The sequence below is a fragment of the Hyperoodon ampullatus genome, assembly GCF_949752795.1.
Source record: "Hyperoodon ampullatus genome assembly, chromosome: 9".
NCBI classification, from domain to species: domain Eukaryota; kingdom Metazoa; phylum Chordata; class Mammalia; order Artiodactyla; family Ziphiidae; genus Hyperoodon; species Hyperoodon ampullatus.
In genome coordinates this window covers 8557177-8578632 of record NC_136922.1, presented here as the reverse complement: position 1 = coordinate 8578632, position 21456 = coordinate 8557177, and positions in this window count along the sequence as shown.

The following is a 21456-nucleotide window of genomic DNA, read 5'->3' as shown; positions in this document are numbered from 1 at the left end:
GTCTCTCAAACTGCTTTCATGTGGTTTTTTTTTCTCATTTGTGCAACGTGTAGTTGTTGCTTAGCCAGCCTGTAGGTGTTTTTCAGAGGAAATTGTTCCATATGTGGCTGTAGTCTTGGTGTGTCTATGCAAGGAGGTGAGCTCAGGATCTTCCTACATCCCTATCGTGAACCAGAACCCAGAAGTGCTTAATCTTTACATGACTATCTAAATTCTGTATTTGAGAAGTCCAGGAAAAATTATTTATAAATTTTCAAATATTACTTATAAGATTAAGATGATTTTGAAGAGTTAGAAATTATTTTAACAATGAACAGATATAAATATGTACTTGTTTCAAAGACTATTAGCTAGGAAGATAGTCATGCCTAATTAAAAAAATAAATACATTTCTACTTTTTCTAAAATTGTCATTTCTTTATACATGGTAATACAAATGTAGAAGACAAAAAAAGTGCCAAGAGCTCTTAAGAAATACAGATGAAAAATGAGTATTTTTGTCATTAGGAAATGTTTTCTATCATGACTTGATTCAAAGAGTATGAAACTAGTTGTGCTCTCCTTTTTTCTTCTCTAGGAGAATCATTCAGATTCTAAAGTGATATTAAAATGGAAAAAATATGAAATATTTCTTAGAATATCTCCATCCCTTCCATGTACATTTGTATTTCCTACCATTCCTTTATATTTTCTAATGACTATAATAATAAATGTTTAATCTCAGTTTGAACTTTGGACCCTAATCTCATAAAATTTAACAGAAAGTCAGTTTTTAAGTACAATCTTTGGGTCTTAATGATGCATACTCTCTGTTTCCCAAATTTCTACCAGGCACTTTTGCCCAGCTTACCATTGATAAGGCTAAGAACCTATCTGTGGTTGTGTATTATGTAGATAATACTTCAACCCTAAAAACAAAGGGTTTTACTGAGGATTTCTAGTTAATATTCATTTCTAGATCTACTTTAAATGTGTGGACTTCATAGAAACATAGCACAATTGCATCTCAACAGGAAACGCGGAAACACTTTGGTTTATCAAACTACCACACTATGCTCCAGAATGGTGCAGATATTCCTTCCATGGAGACATTCTATCTTTATACTGATTTCATCTAAAAACTTATACCAAAGATCCATTTCAATATCAGTGCTTCTTTATAGATTTACCATTCAACTTTATGACCTTCAATATAAATTTTGGAGGAAGATATTGATGGAAAATATTGCTTAAATTTGAATATGATCTCTGAATTTGAGTTCCTTGCAAGAGAACAAAGAACAAAAAATAAACCAAAGGCCAAAACTCAGATTAGAGTTTAGGAGCAACACATTCATCTTACATATCTTTCAGGGGAAAGGAAATATCAGTTGAGAAAATTGAAACAGCCCATGTGTAAACTGCCTGATAGATTTTCCCTGTCTCAAGGAGGATGACAGCACCACCTCACTTTTCAGATAGACAGTTTGGGGAAGTCTTAGAGGGTTTTTTTAAAAGAAATTATTTAAAATAAAGAAACATACCCAGTTTCCCATATATCAGATGCATTCTTGGTGGGGTTAGGTAAAAGCTTTCTGTGAATATATACTCCAATAAAACCTCAGGTCAAAGTACCAAAATAAAAACAATATAATTCTGCCCCAAACTCCTTTGCATAAATGCATATCATAATATATGAAAGTTAACAGCATCATACTTCACAGGGAACTTTTTGTTATTGTTGTTAATGGGATTTGATTGAAATTCATGGGGGCATGGATGAATGGGGGCACTAAAAACTGAATTGAATGCATGTGCTTTTCCAGAAGCAAACTCATCTGTGAAGCTGATGGAAAATATAATCGAATGTTATATATAAATTTGTTATAAGGGAGGATGGCAGAAATTATGACCCTGCTGGTGATGAAGCCCATTATCTTATATCATGACTGTTTCAAATATAGTAAACAATAAATTCATTATTATTTCTGGACTTTAAACCCAAGCACATCTCAAATATTGCATAGTAAAATCATACAAAAGAAATCAACCATGCTAACTCTGGTAATACTTTTCTAATGAAATACTTTGGATTGCATACCAATCATAACGTAAGCTGCATTTAAAAGGTTAGTGACTATAGCTCTGCTGAGGACAACAGTGAAGTATTACCACTATTCCCCATTTCAAAAGGGAAAATACATTGAAGGTCATGAACCAAATTTCTTTCGAGTTTTTAGCAAAATGGATATGGAATTTAATATATAACAAAAGCTGAGTAATAGTTTCACTTTCACTCTGAAGTGAGAAGTGTTCTCTGTATTCCATATTCTAATAAATTGTAATCTCCTAGAGGTGAAAAGTAAGCAATCATGTAGCTCTGTTTGGCTACCTTCAAGTAGGTGAATGTCTATACATCTCTGCTTCTCATGGCACCAATTGGGCTGATTTGACTGGTGCTAGGCTCAATTCCTAGATGGCCTCACTTGCAAGGTGGCCACGTTGATACAGTCTGTTGGCTGGAAGTTCATCTGAAGCTGTTGAAGGAGGCCTTAGTTCTCCTCCATGAGATCTTTTCATGTGGCTAGGTTGGGGTTTTTACAGCATCTTGGTCTCAGAGTAGTTGAATTTCATGCATGACGGCACACTGTTCCCAAAGTACCAATGCTTCTTAAAGCTTAAGCCCAGAACTACCAGAACTAGCAAAGTGTCCCATCATTTCTGCCATACTGTATTGCTCAGGTAACAGGTTCACATTTAAGAGGAGGAGACAACACAAGGATATAAAATACAGGGGAACCTCATAACAGATTATCATGTACCTCAGCATACAGATGGTACTAACTAAATAATTCTTATATGAATGAATTATAGACAAACTGGAGTCAGCCATATAATCTAGTAGAAAGTATTTCTGATAGACTGTTAAGATGTGGAAAAGCCATAAGCCAGGAACATTCCTGGCATGATGGAAAAACAATAAAGAGGACAGTAGGGATAGGATATACTTAGCAAGGGGATAGTTCTGCTGGAAGAGGTTAAAAATGCAGGCAGGAGTCAAATCACATAAGGCATGGTAGGGATTTTTTAAGAATAAATCCGAAAAGAAAGCCTTAAAGATTTTTAAACTGAGGCATGACATGATTGTATTTATTTCTAGAGAACAATATGGATTCTCCATGTCAAATGAACTGGGGTTGAAAGTGTTGAAGACAAAGTGGAAGAAGGCACACCAGTCAAGAAAATATCATAATGACATAAGTGAGAAATAAGGGTAGTTTAGACCAGATTAATGGTATAGATTTGGAGAAATATAGAAAGGTTTGGTTATTGTTTGGAGATTTTTCTATAGGATTTGATGTGTGGAATAAAGAAAAACTGTGAGGCATGTAGCCTAAGTTTTTTATTGGATCATGATATCATTTACTAAATGACAAATACTAGGAGAGGAAAAAGTTAGAGATGTAGATAGATGGCTCTGTTTTGAATGTTCTGTATTTGAGATGTCTATTACATATTTAAGGAGAGATGTCAAGTAGGTAGTTAAATGTGTAAGTACTGTGGCTCAAAGGAGAGTTCAGGAATATTGATATAATTTTGAGCATTATTTGTGCATACTCAATGTTTAAAGCCAAAACAACAATAGAATTACCTACTGTTAAGGAAAGAGCGAGAAGAGGATACAACAGATTTTTAGAACACTTCAACATTTAGAAGTGAAGAAATGGTGAAGAAGCCTATAAAGTAAAGTGAGATGCAGTGGAGGAACCAGAGAGATAAAAGAAAAACTAGGAGAGTTCTGTCACTGAAAACAAAAGAAGAAAGTTTAAATCAGACACATGTGTTCAATAGCACTTAATCCTGCTGAAATTTGATGAATATAAGGCCAGAGAACTGGACTGATGGGTCTGCAGACAAATGGAGTGGCTAGGTAGGAAAAGAGTTAAAAAAGTGGAGACAGGTTGAGTAGTTAACTCATTCTATATATTTTTCTATGATGGGGAGAAGAGAAATGGGAGATGTGGTCTCAAGGGAGCAACTGCCTTTAAGATCAGAACTGCTGGATCATATTTGTATATTAATGGGAATGAGAAAAGAGAGGGAAATGTTGATGAAGATAAAAAAATAGGTAAATGAAAGAGCAAGGTCCTAGAAAAGGAAAGGAGGTTAGGATTCAAAGAACAAGCATAGGTTTTAGCCTTTAATGGGCATAAGGTCATTCTTCTATGATTATAGGAGAAAAGACAGAGTTATATATAATATAGAATATATATTATATATAATTGTAGATAGATGGTAAGAGAATGAAGAAGTTAGTGTTACTTACATCTGTTTTCTCAGTTAAATACAAAATTAGATTATGAATGAGAAATGAAGCAGGAAAGACTGGGGAGAAAGGAGAAAGTATTAAATATTAGTGAGGGTGGGAAACCAATAGAGACCTGTAAAAAGATTGCTGGAGCATGTTGAGTGCTGTTTTGAGACTTTGAAGTTAGAGTTTCCAGTCATGTAAGTTGGGTGACTTCCTCTAATAAATTTCAGCAGCTCTCAAGGTGGATAATTCTTCTCCATGGAGAATCAGCCCACCCAGGACTACACTGTGATAGAAGTAAGGCCAATGTGCATCTGAGCTCAACTATTTGGTATTGTTTTTGGTGGTACTGCATTGGTGGAGGGTTTTTCTAGGTCTGTTTCAAAGGATAGATATTATTAAATCAACAGTTGGTGTATCCCCTGACTTCAGCTAGCTGGGAACATTAAGCAAGCAAAAGTCAGGGAAATGAATCCATGAGGTCAAATGCCAGAAGAGTAGCTGAGAATAGACCAACAATTAGAAGAATAACATAGGGAAACAAAAACAACTATTGCCAAGGCTAAGAGATGAGACAGATCGTCTGCAGACCATTTCAGCAAAGTAATTTTCAAAGGAATCCTGAACTGTGCCTGTGTGTCCTTACAGTGTTCAGTAGGGAATTTGTGTCTAAGGGGGCTGTCTATTCATCCAACTTCATGAGACTGTCTTAAAAATTATATTTAACTACACAGAAGAAAGTCTTGTTGTTTATAAAATAGAATATTCTATTACGCATATGATACTTTGGATTACACTTGACCCTTCAACAACTCCGGGTTTAGGGGCGCCGAACCTCCCCGCAGTCAAAAATCCGATATAACTGACAGTTGGCCCTCTGTATCTGCAGTACTGCATCCATGGAGTCAACCAACCTAGGATCATGTAGTACTGTAGTATTTATTACTGAAAACAATCCTCGTATAAGTGAGCCTGTGCAGTTCAAACACATGTTGTTCAAAGTTCGACTGTACATATAAAAAGGCTAAAATATTTTTTAACACCACCATTTTTACTATATCACAAATCCAAAATATCCCTATTTTCCTTAAATTCTATTACTTTTCTCATTTAATAACAAAATATTCCTTCTAATATTAGTATATTTCATATATATTAAATACTAAATATTTTCCACCACTTTCATTCAAAGGTTTATAGATGTATAATCTGCCTGGAATTTATAGTATGGTGTGAGGTAGAAATGTTCCTCTACATATAATTAATTTCCCAAGAATTTTTATTCAAATGCCCACATTTACAGTAGTAGTTTCTGGATATTATATTTCATTTTATTTTTCAATTCTTATATGAGCTCTGAACTACTCAAATTGTTGTTTTATGGAATATAATTTTTTTTCTGTGAGGTCAAGATAACACAGCTCTGTCTTTCAAAGTGCTCATTTTTATTTCATATAAACTATTCATCATCTAGGTTAGTTATATTTAAATATAATATAATATAGTTATATCGATAGGAATTACATAAAATTTATAGATTAGTTTGAGTCTTTACTCCATAAATGTGGCATATGTCTGCATTTATTGAGATATTATTTTATTCTTCAGTAAATTGTGGGGGTTTTTTTTTTAGCATAGCCCCATCAGCCTTTGAACCTTTTCTTGTTTTCTGGAACAACAAGTTATCCAGCTCACTCTCCTGTTTCCCTGCCAAAGGCCTATAATCAGGCATTTCACTAAAAACCCTGGTTCATTTCAGTGGAGAATGGTATTTAGAAACCAATATCTGAGCACTAGGTGCCCTCTCAATGAACTTCTGTGTATCTCCTGATAGAGGGAGGAAAGCTACATGGTAGAGGCATAGATTACTCGAACTACAGGTTCTTGGTTAAGCCCACTTCTCTCTAAAGCTGAACCTGTGCATTTTAATTTAATCCTCTTTAAATTTTATCTTTGCTATCATTTCAAATATTTTTTAACTGCTCAATTTTGCTTTTTATTTTCCTATCTGGTTATGTATTTTAATCAAAAACTTTTTCCAAAATCTGTAGAAGACTCCATTTTTGTCATAGTTCTAGAACATTTACATATTAAACATGTCTTAACATATCAAGGCTAGTTAATTTCCTCAGTGCTAATAATTTAAAGTGTAATCTTTCATATCTTTCAGCCAAAGATATCATTTACTTTTAGACACAAGAGCATTTTTATACTTTTATCAATAAGGGTACCCACTTACCCTCTACTTTTGATGTACTTACACATCACATGTTTTGGAGCTTCTTTTGATGTCCTTAAATTCTTGTTTTGTCTAATTTCTAATATGTAACTGACTTGCCACACTTTTAGATTTCCTGTAGGTTTACTTCTCATATCTTTCCATATTATGTTATGATTGCCTTTTCTTTGATGTAATGTTTTCCCCTGAATATTTTAATATTAGCAGAACTTTAAAAGTGCAATTAGTAGTTCAAGGATGTAAGAACATCCTCTCTTTAAACTTAATATTTGAAAAATATGGCAATAGCATTTACTAGAGCGACATTTTAGGATTGCAACTAGGTTAGAATACCCAAACTCATACTGAAGATGGTGAGGAGATTTTCATAACCAATTTTTATGACTAAACCAATAAAGCTTAAGAAAGAACAAAGAAGGGAGGAAAGAAAAGAAGACCAGGGCAAGCAAAACTGTTCCCATACTTTAGTTATACCATATACTTGGAGCTGAACATCCCTCTGGTTCCTACCTCTAAAAATATAAACCAGGGCAAAAATACAGATGTAAGAAGGGAAAGTATAAAGAACAATGTGGGACTTCCCTGGTGGTCCAGTGGTTAAGACTTCACCTTCCAATGTAGGGGGTGCGAGTTCGATCCCTGGCTGAGGAGCTAAGATCCCACATGCCTCATGGCCAAAAAACCAGAAGCAATAGTGCAACAAATTCAGTGAAGACTTTAAAAAATGGTCCACATCAAAAAAAAAAAAAATCTTTAAAGAGCAATGTATTATTTAATTTGTGAAGGAAAACTAATTTGACTTGTATAATGAGTAAATACCAGCAGTTAGGATGCTTTCAGAGGTTTTTTTAAATTAAAAACATTTCAAACTGACTTCTTCATTTTTATATTTTTTAGGTCTTCAAATATGTATGCTAAAAATTGTAGCATGTCTTGAGGCAATGCTTGGCTAAAAAATTTCTAATTTTAATGTTATCTATATTAGCATAGTTCAGTGTTTAAAATATTTTTAGGTGTAGAATATGAAGACAAAATAATGTTCACCAGGAGTATAAATCTTAATAGAGATTATATTATCTCTATAATTATATAAAATTAAATGTTTAAATATTAAAATAATATTATCTTTGCATTCCAAAGACTGTTCTCTTAGGTGGTTCAGTAGCTCTATCAGAGTGAGTGAAGTGAGAAGTGATTTTTTTAAAGAAAAACATATAGTGAGAAATATTGAGATGAGATCCAACTGCTGGCATGAAAAATGGAATAATGCAGGAGGACAAAAAAGTATGAGTCTGGCTCTTTTCAGACTTCCAGTTCTTCTCAGTCTAGAGACTGAACTATCATGATCTAGATGGATATTTTTAAATATCAAAAAGGGATGAATACAGACAAATGGATAAAGAAGAGGTGGTACATATATATGCAATGGAATATTACTCAGCCATAAAAAGAAACAAAATTGTGCAATTTGCAAGAGATGTGGATGGACCTAGAGACTGTCATACAGAGTAAAGTAAGTCAGAAAGAGAAAAACAAATATATAATATCACTTATATGTGGAATCTAGAAAAATGATACAGATGAACTTATTTGCAAAGCAGAAATAGAGACACAGACGTAGAGAATGGATGTATGGATACCAGGAGTGGAAAGGGGGGAGGGATGAATTGGGAGATTGGGATTGACCTATATTATACACTACTATGTATAAAATAGGTAACTAATGAGAATCTACTGTATAGCACAGGGAATTCTACTCAATGCTCTGTGATAACCTAAATGGGAAGGAAATCCAAAAAAAAGGGGGGATATATGTATACATATCGCTGATACACTTTGCTGTACAGCAGAAACTAACACAACATTGTAAAGCAACTATACACCAATAAAAATTAATTTAAAAAAGGTATGAATAATGTGATGAGGAATTTGATATAAAATGATAGATATTAAAGATAGAGAATGAAACAGAACAAATGTTAAAAATTATACTCCATGAAAAATTCCATTTAAAAAATTTGAAACTAAATATTGAAAGATACATTATGTATTTTGGAAAATAGACCCAAAATAGCCAAGATAATAGTGTTCTATAAATCTATTGTATTGCAAGAAAAAGAAAATAAACTCTTGGGCACCTAAGCAAAAAGACCAAATCACATATAATGGTAAGAAAATATGACTTTCAGCTGCACATTATACCAAAAGATAAAAGAACAATATATTTAAGAAATTCACAAAAAGATAAAAATGTTAGCCAAGAATTTTATATCCAGACAAACATAGGCTCAAAAATAAAGATTGTGGGCTAACAGGAAGAAGCAAGAACTCAGAGTAGCTCTATGAGCCCTTCTTAAGGAACTTACTAGAGAACATGACTCAAGCAACCAACGTGATTAGTGATAAGTACTGCCATTAAGCAAAAATTTATTCTTACCTGACAATGTAAGATTAAATGTTATAAGGGAGGCAGTATAGAATGTAAGGGCTATACACCAATACAATGTAGATATAGTACATTAAAATAGGCTTGGCCAATTGCCATATATAGATAGATAGATAGATAGATAGATTGCATATAAATTGCTATTTTACTTCCAAGCTGTTGATCCTACACGTCAGCCGTGTTGCCACCAGGGGGTGGTAGTGTGCTGCCATCTCTGGATTGTAAAGACCACCTGAGTGTCCCTGAGTTTCAAAATGGTGATGTGAAACTCTCCCACAAGATAAGACTTACAGTCTTTTCTTTAAATATAAAATGATATTTTCTTAAACAAACATAAAATGGATAATTCTTTAGGACATTTTAAATTACATTTCTATCATCCATTTTCTCTCTCTCTTTTTTTTTAATCTTTACTGGAGTGTAATTACTTCACAATACTGTGTTGGTTTCTGTTGTACAACAAAATGAATAAGCCATATGCATACATATATCCCCATATCCGCTTGCTCTTGAGCCTCCCTATCCCACCTGTCTAGGTCACTGCAAAGCATGGAGCTGATCTCCCTGTGCTATGCAGCTGCTTCCCACTAGCTAACTATTTTACATTCGGTAGTATGCATCAGTGCCATTTTTTTTTTAACATTCCGTATATATGTGCTAGCATATGGTATTTGTTTTTCTCTTTCTGACTTGCTTCACTCTGTATGGCAGACTCTAGGTCCATCCACCTCACTAAAAATAACTCGATTTCGTTTCTTTTTATGGATGAGTAATATTCCATTGTATATATGTGCCACATCTTCTTTATCCATTCATCTGTCAATGGAAACTTAGGTTGCTTCCATGTCCTGGCTATTGTAAATAGTGCTGCAATGAACATTGTGGTACATGACTCTTTTTGAATTATGCTTTTCTCAGAGTATATGCCCTGTAGTGGGATTGCTGGGTCATCTGGTAGTTCTATTTTTAGTTTTGTAAGGAACCTCCATACTGTTCTCCATAGTGGCTGTATCAATTTACATTCCCACCAACAGTGCAAGAGGGTTCCCTTTTCTCCACACCCTCTCCAGCATTTACTGTTTGTAGATTTTTTGATGATGGCCATTCTGACCATTGTGAGGTGATAGCTCATTGTAGTTTTGATTTGCATTTCTCTAATGATTAGTGATGTTGAGCATCTTTTTATGTGTTTGTTGGCAATCTGTATGTCTTCTTTGGAGAAATGTCTATTTAGGTCTTCTGCCCATTTTTGGATTGGGTTCTTTGTTTTTTTGATTTTGAGCTGCATGAGCTGCTTGTAAATTTTGGAGATTAATCCTTTGTCAGTTGCTTCATTTGCAAATATTGTCTGCCATTCTGAGGGTTGTCTTTTCATCTTGTTTATAGTTTCCTTTGTTGTGCAAAAGGTTTTAAGTTTCATTAGGTCCCATTTGTTTATTTTTGCTTTTATTGCCATTTCTCTAGGAGGTAGGTCAAAAAGGATCTTACTCTGATTTATGTCATAGAGTGTTCTGCCTATGTTTTCCTCTAAGAGTTTTATAATAAGTGTCTGGCCTTACATTCAGGTCTTTAATCCATTGTGAATTTATTTTTGTGTATGGTGTTAAGAAGTGTTCTAATTACATTCTTTTACATGTAGCTGTCCAGTTTTCCAGCACCATTTATTGAAGAGGCTGTCTTTTCTCCATTGTATATTATTGCCTCCTTTATCAAAGATAAGGTGACCATATGTGTGTGGCTTTATCTCTGGGCTTTCTATCCTGTTCCATTGATCTATATTTCTGTTTTTGTGCCAGTACCATACTAACTTGATTACTGTAGCTTTGTAGTATAGTCTGAAGTCCAGGAGCCCGAATCCTCCAGCTCTGTTTTTCTTTCTCAAGATTACTTTGGCTATACAGGGTCTTTTTTGTTTCCATAGAAATTATGAAATATTTTGTTCTAGTTCTGTGAAAAATGCCATTGATAGTTTCATAGGGATTGCATTGAATCTGCTTTGGGTAGTATAGTCATTTTCACAATGTTGATTCTTCCAATCCAAGAACATGGTATATCTCTCCATCTGTTTGTGTCATCTTTAATTTCTTTTATCAGTGTCTTATAGTTTTCTGCATGCAGGTCTTTGTCTCCTTAGGTAGGTTTATTCCTAGGTATTTTATTCTTTTTGTTACAATGGTAAATGGGAGTGTTTCCTTAATTTCTCTTTCAGATTTTTCATCATGAGTGTTTAGGAATGCAAGAGATTTCTGTGCATTAATTTTGTATCCTGCTACTTTACCAAATTCATTGATTAGCTCTAGTAGTTCTCTGGTAACATCTTTAGGATTCTCTATGTATACTATCATATCATCTGCAAACAGTGACAACTTTAATTTTTCTTTTCCGATTTGGATTCCTTTTATTTCTTTTTCTTCTCTGATTGCTGTGGCTAAAACTTCCAAAACTATTTTGAATAATAGTGGTGAGAGTGGGCTACCTTGTCTTGTTCCTGATCTTAGAGGAAATGGTTTCAGTATTTCACCATTGAGAACGATGTTAGTTGTGGGTTTGTCACATATGGCCTTTATTATGTTGAGGTAAGTTCCCTCTATGCCTACTTTCGGGAGGGTTTTTATCATAAATGGAATGGGTGTTGAATGTTGTCGAAAGCTTTTTCTGCATCTATTGAGATTATCATATGGTTTCTATCCTTCGGTTTGTTAATATGGTTTATCACATTGATTGATTTGCATATATTGAAGAATCCTTGCATTCCTGGGATAAACCCCACTTGATCATGGTGTATGATCCTTTTAATGTTCTGTTGGGTTCTGTTTGCTAGTATTTTGTTGAGGATTTTTGCATCTATGTTCATCACTGATATTGGTCTATAGTATTCTTTCTTTTTTTCTTTTTTTAAAATCTTTATTGAATTTGTTACAATATCGCTTCTGTTTTATGTTTTGAATTTTTGGCCATGAGGCATGTGGAAGTTGGCTCCCTGACCAGGGATTGAACCCACACCCCTGCATTGGAAGGCAAAGTCTTAACCACTGGACTGCCAGGGAAGTCCCTGTAGTTTTCTTTTTTTTGACATCTTTGTCTGGTTTTGGTATCAGGGTGATGCTGGCCTCGTAGAATGAGTTTGGGAGTGTTCCTCCCTCTGCTATATTTTGGAAGAGTTTGAGAAGGATAGGGGTTAGCCCCCTAAATGTTTGATAGAATTCGCCTTTGAAGACATCTGGTCCAGATTTTTAATCTGGATTTTTAATCACAGTTTCAATTTCAGTGCTTGTGATTAGTCTGTTTATGTTTTCTATTCCTTCCTGGTTCAGTCTCAGAAGGTTGTGGTTTTCTAAGAATTTGTCCATTTCTTCCAGGTTGTCCATTTTATTGGCATGTAGTTGCTTGTAGTAATCTCTGATGATCCTATATTTCCACAATGTCAGTTGTTACTTCTCCTTTTTCATTTCTAATTCTGCTGATTTAGGTCTTCTCCCTTTTTTCCTTGATGAGTCTGGCTAGTTGTTTTTCGATTTTGTTTACCTTCTCAAAAAACCAGCTTTTAGTTTTATTGATCTTTGCTATTGTTTCTGTCATTTCTTTTTCATTTATTTCTAAACTAATCTTTATGATTTCTTTCCTTATGCTAACTTTGGGGGGTTTTTGTTTGTTTGTTTTTCTTTCTCTAATTGCTTTAGTTGTAAGGTTAGGTTGTTTATTTGAGATTTTTCTTGTTTCTTTAGGTAGGCTTGTATTGCTATAAACTTCCCTCTTAGAATTGCTTTTGCTGCATCCCATAGGTTTTGGGTCATCCTGTTTTCTTTGTCATTTGTTTCTAGGTATTTTTGATTTCTTCACTGATCTCTTGGTTATTTAATTGCATACTGTTTAGCCTCCATATGTTTGCATTTTTTACATATTTTTTTCCTGTAATTGATATTTAGTCTCATAGAGTTGTGGTAAGAAAAGACACTAGATACGATTTCAATTTCATTAAATGTACCAAGGCTTGATTTGTGAACCAAGGTATGATCTACCCTGGAGAATGTTCCATGAGCACTTGAGAAGAAAGTGTATTCTGTTGTTTTTGGATGGAATGTCCTATAAATATCAACTATGTCCATCTTATTTAATGTGTCATTTAAAGCTTTTGTTTCCTTATTTATTTTCATTTTGGATGATCTGTCCTTTGGTGAAAGTGGGGTGTTAAAGTCCCCTCCTATTATAGTGTTACTGTCAATCTCCCCTTTTATGGCTGTTAGCATTTGCCTTATGTATTGAGGTGCTCCTATGTAGGGTGCATAAATATTTACCATTGTTATAACTTCTTCTTGGATCGATCCCTTGATCATTATGTAGTGTCCTTCTTTGTCTCTTCTAATAGTCTTTATTTTAAAGTCTACTTTGTCTGATATGAGGATTGCTACTCCAGCTTTCTTTTGATTTCTATTTGCATGGAATATCTTTTTCCATTCCCTCACTTTCAGTCTGTATGTGTCTCTACGTCTGAAGTGGGTCTCTTTTAGCCAACATATTTATGGGTCTTGATTTTGTATCCATTCAGCCAGCCTGTGTCTTTTGGTTGGAGCATTTAATCCATTCACATTTAAGGTAATTATCGATATGTATGTTCCTATTACCATTTTCTTAATTGTTTTGGGTTTGTTTTTGTAGGTCTTTTCCTTCTCTTGTGTTTCCTGCCTAGAGAAGTTCCTTTACCATTTGTTGTAAAGCTGGTTTGGTGGTGCTGAATTCTCTTAGCTTTTGCTTGTCTGTAAAGGTTAATTTCTGTTTCGAATCTGAATGAGATTCTTGCTGGCTAGAGTAATCTTGGTTGTATTTTTTTCCCTTTCATCACTTTAAATATGTCCTGCCACTCCCTTCTGGCTTGCAGAGTTTCTGCTGAAAGATCAGCTGTTAAACTTATGGGGATTCCCTTGTATGTTATTTGTTGCTTTTCCCTGCTGCTTTTAATAGTTTTTATTTGTATTCAATTTTTGATAGCTTGATTAACATGTGTCTTGGCATATTTCTCCTTGGGTTTATCCTGTATGGGACTCTGTGCTTCCTGGACTTGATTGACTATTTCCTTTCCCATGTTAGGGAAGTTTTGAACTGTAATCTCTTCAAAAATTTATCAGACTCTTTTTTTTCTCTTCTTCTTCTGGGACCCCTATAATTCAAATATTGGTACATTTAATGTTGTCCCAGAGGTCTCTGAGACTGTCCTCAATTCCTTTCATTCTTTTTTCTTTTTTCTGCTCTGTGGTAGTTATTTCCACTATTTTATCTTCCAGGTCACTTATCCGTTCTTCTGCCTCAGTTATTCTGCTATTGATTCCTTCTAGAGAATTTTTAATTTCATTTATTGTGTTGTTCATCATTGTTTGTTTGCTCTTTAGTTCTTCTAGGCCCTTGTTAAAGGTTTCTTGTATTTTCTCCATTCTGTTTCCAAGTTTTGGATCATATTTACTATCATTACTCTGAATTCTTTTTCAGGTAGGCTGCATGTTTCCTCTTCATTTGTTTGTTCTGCTGGGTTTTTACCTTGCTCCTTCATCTGCTGCATATTTCTCAGTCTTCTCATTTTGCTTAACTTACTGTGTTTGGGATCTCCTTTTCTCAGGCTGCAGGTTCATAGTTCCCATTGTTTTTGGTGTCTGCCCTCAGCAGGTGAGGTTGGTTCAGTGGCTTGTATTGTCTTCCTGGTGGAGCGGACTGGTGCCTGTGTTTTGGTGGGTGGGGCTGGATCTTGTCTTTCTGGTGGGCAGGGCTACATCTGGTGGTGTGTTCTGGGGTGTCTGTGAACTTATTATGATTTTAGGCCTCCTCTCTGCTAATGGGTGGGGTTGTGTTCCTGTCTTGCTAGTTGTTTGGCATGGGGCGTCCAGCACTGGTGCTTGCTGGCCGTTGGGTGAGCTGGGTCTTAGCATGGAGATGGAGATCTCTGGGAGAGCTCTTACTGATTGATATTACATGGGGCTGGGAGGTCTCTGGTGGTCCAATGTCCTGAACTCGGCTCTCCCACCTGAGAGGCTCAGGCCTGACACCAGGCCAGAGCAGCAAGACCCTGTCAACCACACGGCACGTTAAAAAAACAAAACAAAAAAGAAAAACTGCCTCTCCTGAACCCCTTCTCAGAAAGTTACTGGAGGATACACTCTACCAAAATGAGGAAATAAGTGAAGAAAACAGATGACATGAGATCCAACAGGGGACCTGGTACAAGTGAGAGGCCAAGCGACTCTTAGAGCGCAATGAAGAGTGACTGAGTGTGGTCTCTGTGCAGCAGGCAGAGAGGTCAGCAGGCCAGCTTGGAGTTGGTCAGAAACTTCATAACCAACTTCTTCAAAAAGACATTGATGAACTGAATGATATCAAATGAGATATCAGCAGTGGAAATCAGGGAATGGAAATCCTCCCAGAACCAAGATTCTATGGAAAGATGGAGTTCTAAGCATCTTCATCTACTCCTGTGTGAAGTCTGCCATCCATGCCTTTTGGTCTTGGAGACTGTCCTAGGGGAGGGGAGTGCTGCTACAGCTCACCCTGGGGACATAGACACTGGCAGCGGCCATTCCTAGGACTATTTATTTATTTATATTGTATTTTTGGCTGTGTTGGGTCTTAGTTGCTGCGCACGGGCTTTCTCTAGCTGTGGTGAGCAGGGGTTACTCTTCATTGTGGTGCGTGGGCTTTTCATTGTGGTGGCTTCTCTTGTTGCGGAGCATGGGCTCTAGGTGCACAGGCTTCAGAAGTTGTGGCACATGTGCTCAGTAGTTGTGGCTCACGGGCTCTAGGGCACAGGCTCAGTAGTTGTGACGCATGGGCTTTGTTGCTCCGCGGCATGTAGGATCTTCCTGGAGCAGGGTGCGAACTCATGTCCCCTGCAACAGCAGGTGGATTCTTAAGCACTGCGCCACCAGGGATGTCCCCATTTACTTCTTACATTATGAGGATTGTCCTAAAATTCCTGAGTCACTCCTCCACATTCCTCATTATATTATTGAAAATGGACTCAACAAAAATCTTGCTCATTGTGGATTTCATAAAGAGAGACTATGGGTTCAAACACCAGACTGATATATATTTAATCAATGAACAGGTAAAAGTCCATTTGGCCCTTATTGGATAAGTAATCACCTTGGGTTGAGATACAGAAAAACACGGAGTTAATTACAGTGCTAAGAATAAGATTGTAAAAGCTCAAAACCTGCATTTTGTTTCTAGGAATTAGTATTTCTCAAGAAAAAAGAAGTTTGTTTTAAAAGCAGAATTTTTTTTCTGACAATCAGTATAGGAGTAGTGAGAGAAATAGAGCATAGTGGAAGATATGTTCAAGGACATACTTAGGATAAATATTTCTATCTGGTTGGCCAGCCTAGACATAAATAAAAGAGAAAAGGAGATATGCATGTCCCTAAGTACCACTAAAGATGGAGCTAGGAAAAAGGCATGTATTATGGTGAGTGAACAGACCACCGTTTGTGAGAAGACATCAGAGTCTAAGCTTGCATGACTCCAGAGGCAGTCTGAATAAAAGAAGCTAATGAAGACAACCTTTAAAGTACCAGAGAGGTCCTGGGAAAACTCCCTTGGATAAGTAGGATAGATAACTAGTTTCATAAAATCTGGACATATTTTAGAAATAAAGTCTTCAACAATAGACATAGAATATTTTTACTTCATTTACTAAGTTTCAAATCAACAGAGCTATTGCACAAAGTGAGGTAAGGGGATAGTCTACGGTGTTACAGTGTCAGGTTTCTAAAAGAAGGTACAAGGAGGATATAGAAGGAATTATGGGAAGTCTTTGAAGGCACTTCCACATTTTGAACAGGCTTGATTAAATGTTGGTCTGATGGGAGCTGTTTCTGAATGGATAGTACTTGAGGAAGTGAGGGTGTCATCATTTGTTCAATTGGTGGGTGCTTTTTGTTGGGACAGAGTTTATTGAATTCATATATATTGCTATGGAAAACACCCAACACTAAATCTGGGAGAACATTTTAGGGAAACTAATGTCAGATACTAAAAGCAAGAAAGCAAAAAAAAAAAAAAAAAAGGCAAATGCAACAGAATAGTAGCCCTACTTGATAATGAGGGAATGATGATAGAAATGGAACAATTAGGGACGCAGTTTATGAAAAGAGTAGTGAAAAGCAGAAGAAAGAAACAAGACTGGCATATCGATTGCTATAGGAAAAAATTGTGATAGAGAAGGATATTTCTCCTGTCACTGAAGTAGTATTAGCTCCTGAAGGATTGAAAAGTTAAAAGCCAAGGCGGCTAGTTCCAGATTACCTTGGGATACTGCAGTCTCTATAGATTCCAATCTTTTCACACCTTCTCCAAAATACCATAAAGATTAACAGAGAAGTTAAATGAAAACACCAATAATTTACACTTACAGCATAACCAGGGAACAGAGAATAAGTACCAATTTATGAGTGATAGGGGAAATAAGCAACTGAAACTAGAGTTGATCTAGAGCCCACACTTGTATTTCAGTCTGGAGGGAGTTGCACAGAAGTGTGGGATAGTGGGCAGTAGTGTTGAAATCCAGGAAACATTATCAAGTGTTCACGTCCATAAACAGAAAACCCTGTCCTGAGTGGAAAACTACAGACAGCAGTTCTTAGGCTTGTAAGATCACAGCTAAGGCAACAGGAACAAAGAGAAGGGGCTTAGAAAGGCAGCTTCAGGGAAGTGTATTTGGAAGAGAGTTTTTTAACGATAGGGAAGACTTGCAGCTTCTCTGGGTAACTCTAAGCTTGTCTCCAGGGTTGCTTGGACGTCTAGTATTAACCTTTGGCCCAGGAGAGAATGAAATAGACTAGCTATTGAGTTCTAATGTGGTGTGTAAAGTGTGAAATTATCCTGGAGACATGCTGTGCTAGCTTGTTATCTACATTGGTTAGTGAAAATGTATGGCTTGATAGTTATACCTGGTTTAATCAGTTGTAAAGCCTAGTTTTAGCTATGTGACCAGCAGGTATAAAAGACTCCTTAGTAAAACTGTGTCTTGGTTCCGATGAAACCACAGTATCTTGTATGTATAAACCAAAGATGAAGCATGTCCTGTGTGACTGAGGTAGGACCCGAGAAGGCTGCACCTTATACATCTGGGGCATCTCCATGAATGGCTGTATGTTCTTTCTCCTGCTGAATGTGTCCTTCACCTGTATAAAAGCTTTATATGACTATACCCTGTGGAGTTCCATGAGGTGTTTCAATTATCTGATATTGTGTCATTTTGCAGCAGTGATTTCATTTATAGTCAGCAGCTGATTTTAAAGAGAGGAAAAGAAACAGCTGATGATGAGCATCCTAATGTAGCAAAATAGAATATGAAAATACAAGCAAACTACCCCCATCATCAAATAATGACTTAATATATTAAAACTGCCACTCCCTATTGAAATAAAAGCAGAGCCTTTGATATGAGAACTTGAAAAGGCCACTTGCCACCTCTGCCCCCACAAAAAGGGATATCTTCCCAGTCACTACTCCAGGAAAATAAAACAGGGAAAAAGAAGAATAAAGTCATGGCATCCATTCTATAAAAAATAAAAACTAAAGTAAGAATCAAAACAGTTTCATAGACGAAAGCACTTTAAACAAGTAGGATTCCTGCCAGAATTTAAAATATCAAAATAAGAAATTATAGATGTGAAAGAAGATTTAAAGAACATTGATTAGGAGTCAAATAACATTTGAATACGAGAAGCTTGAGTGTTGTATTAGTCAGGATTCTCTAGAGAAACTGAACCAATAGTATATATATATAAGAAGAGACTTTTTATAAAGAATTGGCTCACATAATTACAGAGACTGAGATGTCTCATGACCTGCCCATGGCAAGCTTGAGACCCAGGAAAGCCTGTGGTGTGATTCAGTCCAAGTCCAAAAGCCTGAGAAACAGGAGAGAAGATGATGTAGATTCCAGTCCATGTCCTGACAACCAGGAGCACCAAGGCAGGAGAAAATGGATGTCCCAGCTCAGTAATCAGGCAGAAAGAGCCAAATTCTCCCTTCCTCCACCTTTTTGTTCTACTCAGGCCCTTGATGGATTGGGTGATGCCCACCCACACTGGGGATGCAAACTAACTTACTGAGTCCACCAATTCAAATGCTAATTTCATCCAGAAACACTCTCACAGACACACCCAGAAATAATGGTTAGACAAATATCTGTGATCCAGTCAAGTTAACATGTAAAATTATTCATCACATATATATATATAAGAGTAAGAATATAAACTTTAAGAAAGAAAATATGATTGCCAAAATTAGATGGGGGAAGAGAAGGAAAGAAAAAGAAAGAATAGCTACCAAGTGAATATTCTATTTGTTCATAAGGAAAATGGAGAATGAGATATTCACATAAAGTTAGGCACTGGGGCTTCCCTGGTCGCGCAGTGGTTGGGAGTCCGCCTGCCAATGCAGGGGACACGGGTTCGTGCCCCAGTCCAGGAAGATCCCGCATGCCGCGGAGCGGCTGGGCCCGTGAGCCATGGCCACTGAGCCTGTGCGTCCGGAGCCTGTGCTCCGCAACAGGAGAGGCCATGACAGTGAGAGGCCTGCGTACAGCAAAAAAAAAAAAAAAAAAAAAAAAAAAATGTAGGCACTGGAAATACAAAATACAAGTTGTTCTAATACTGAAAGAAACATTAAAAAAATAGATGACATAGTGAATGTCTAATTATTAAAAGTGTATAGACTTAACTCATCTACTAAAAGAGAAAAATTTCAGATAGACTGACAAAGCAAAATGCAATTTTATATTGTATACAAGAGGACCACCTTAGAAAATGTTTCACAGAGGCTAAAAGTCAAAGGATGGAAAAAGAATAATAGCAAAAAACAAAAAGGAAGCAAGGATAACAACTTGGTATCAAAGTATAATTCAGGCAAAAAGCTATTAATGAGAACAAGATATATGTTACAATGTTAAATCTTCACAGTAAAGATAAAAGAGTTATAAATCTCTAAACACCACATAATATACCAACAACTTTCATAAAGCAAAATCTACAGAAGATGCATTAGACACACACTAATAATAAGAGACTTTAATACAGTCAAAATATCTTAGTCTAAGACAAGTCAAGGGCAAAAGTATTATGTGAGGATCTAGACTGATCATATTTATGTCTATATAATTTATTGAGACATATATCCCAATATTAAGGAATACAATGTCTTGGTAGTTGTACATGAAACAATCTTAAAAGTTAAAAATAATTTAGGCCATAAAGAATACTTCAACAAATATACAAAAAGTTGAAAAACAAACAGTATTCTCTGACCACAATATACTGAATCATAACAACAAAATTAAAATCAAATTAGAAGTTTTTACTTGGATTAAATGGCCTTAATAAAATAACTAATGGAAAAGTACAAATTAAAATAGAAGGATATAACAATAGTAAAAGTAATATATACCAGAATTTATGGAATATAGTTAAAATAGTACTCAGAGGAAAATTCATATCCAAAAATCTCATATTACTAATATTGAAAGAGTGAAAAAATAAGTATCTAACCAAAATGTCAGGTGGGGGGAAAAGAGAAACCAAAAAAAAGCAGAAGAAAGGAATTCACAAAGGTGAAAGCAGGAAATAATGAGTTTAAAAAAGTAATAAATAAATTATCTAATTCTTTAAAAAAACAACCAAAGGGACATTTCACCACACAAGCACATTAGGAAAAATAAGAGAACAAAGAGCATAAATGCATAAAATAATGAAGCAGAGATGATAAAGGTAAAATAACCATCAAATCAATTACTTTTTCTAATTCTGAGAGAATTGTAGATCTCCCTATCAATAAATTTTTAAATCTACATGAAATGGATAATTTTCTAGGAAAAAAAGTTTACTTAAACTGACCTCACTAGTGATAGAGAAAACCAATTTTCCTAAAAAAGATAAAGCTAGAAAAAGTCTGTTTGCACAAGAAACAATAGATTATGATGGACTTTTAGTGGAATATTCCAAACGTTTAAAGACCAGATAATCCCAATACTATTGAAAATTGTTCCAGACCAGAAAAAAAAGGGAAACCTTTAAAATATTTTTAAAACAAACACTGAAATCTGATAAAAATTGCACAAAAAAATAAAAAATCATTCTCACCTGTGAACAGTGATGTGAAAAACATCCTAGATAAATATTCAAAACATAACAGTACATTATATTAAAGTAGGAGTGTAAACACCCTTCAATATTGTATTGTTTATTAATGTAATTACTTGTATTAGTAGATCTAAGGACAAACGTCTTGAAAGTATCTCCAGAGATGCTGAAGATGCATTTGACATATAAAAATGATTTTCTATTCTTGTTGAGAAACCATCACTAAATTAGACATTGGTACACATACCCTGAACATGATAAAATAACTCTCAACCTGCAGATCAACATCTTAAAGAACAGTAAAACACTGGAGGCCATTTAAGCAGAAACAAAACATAAACACCTGCTATTGTCA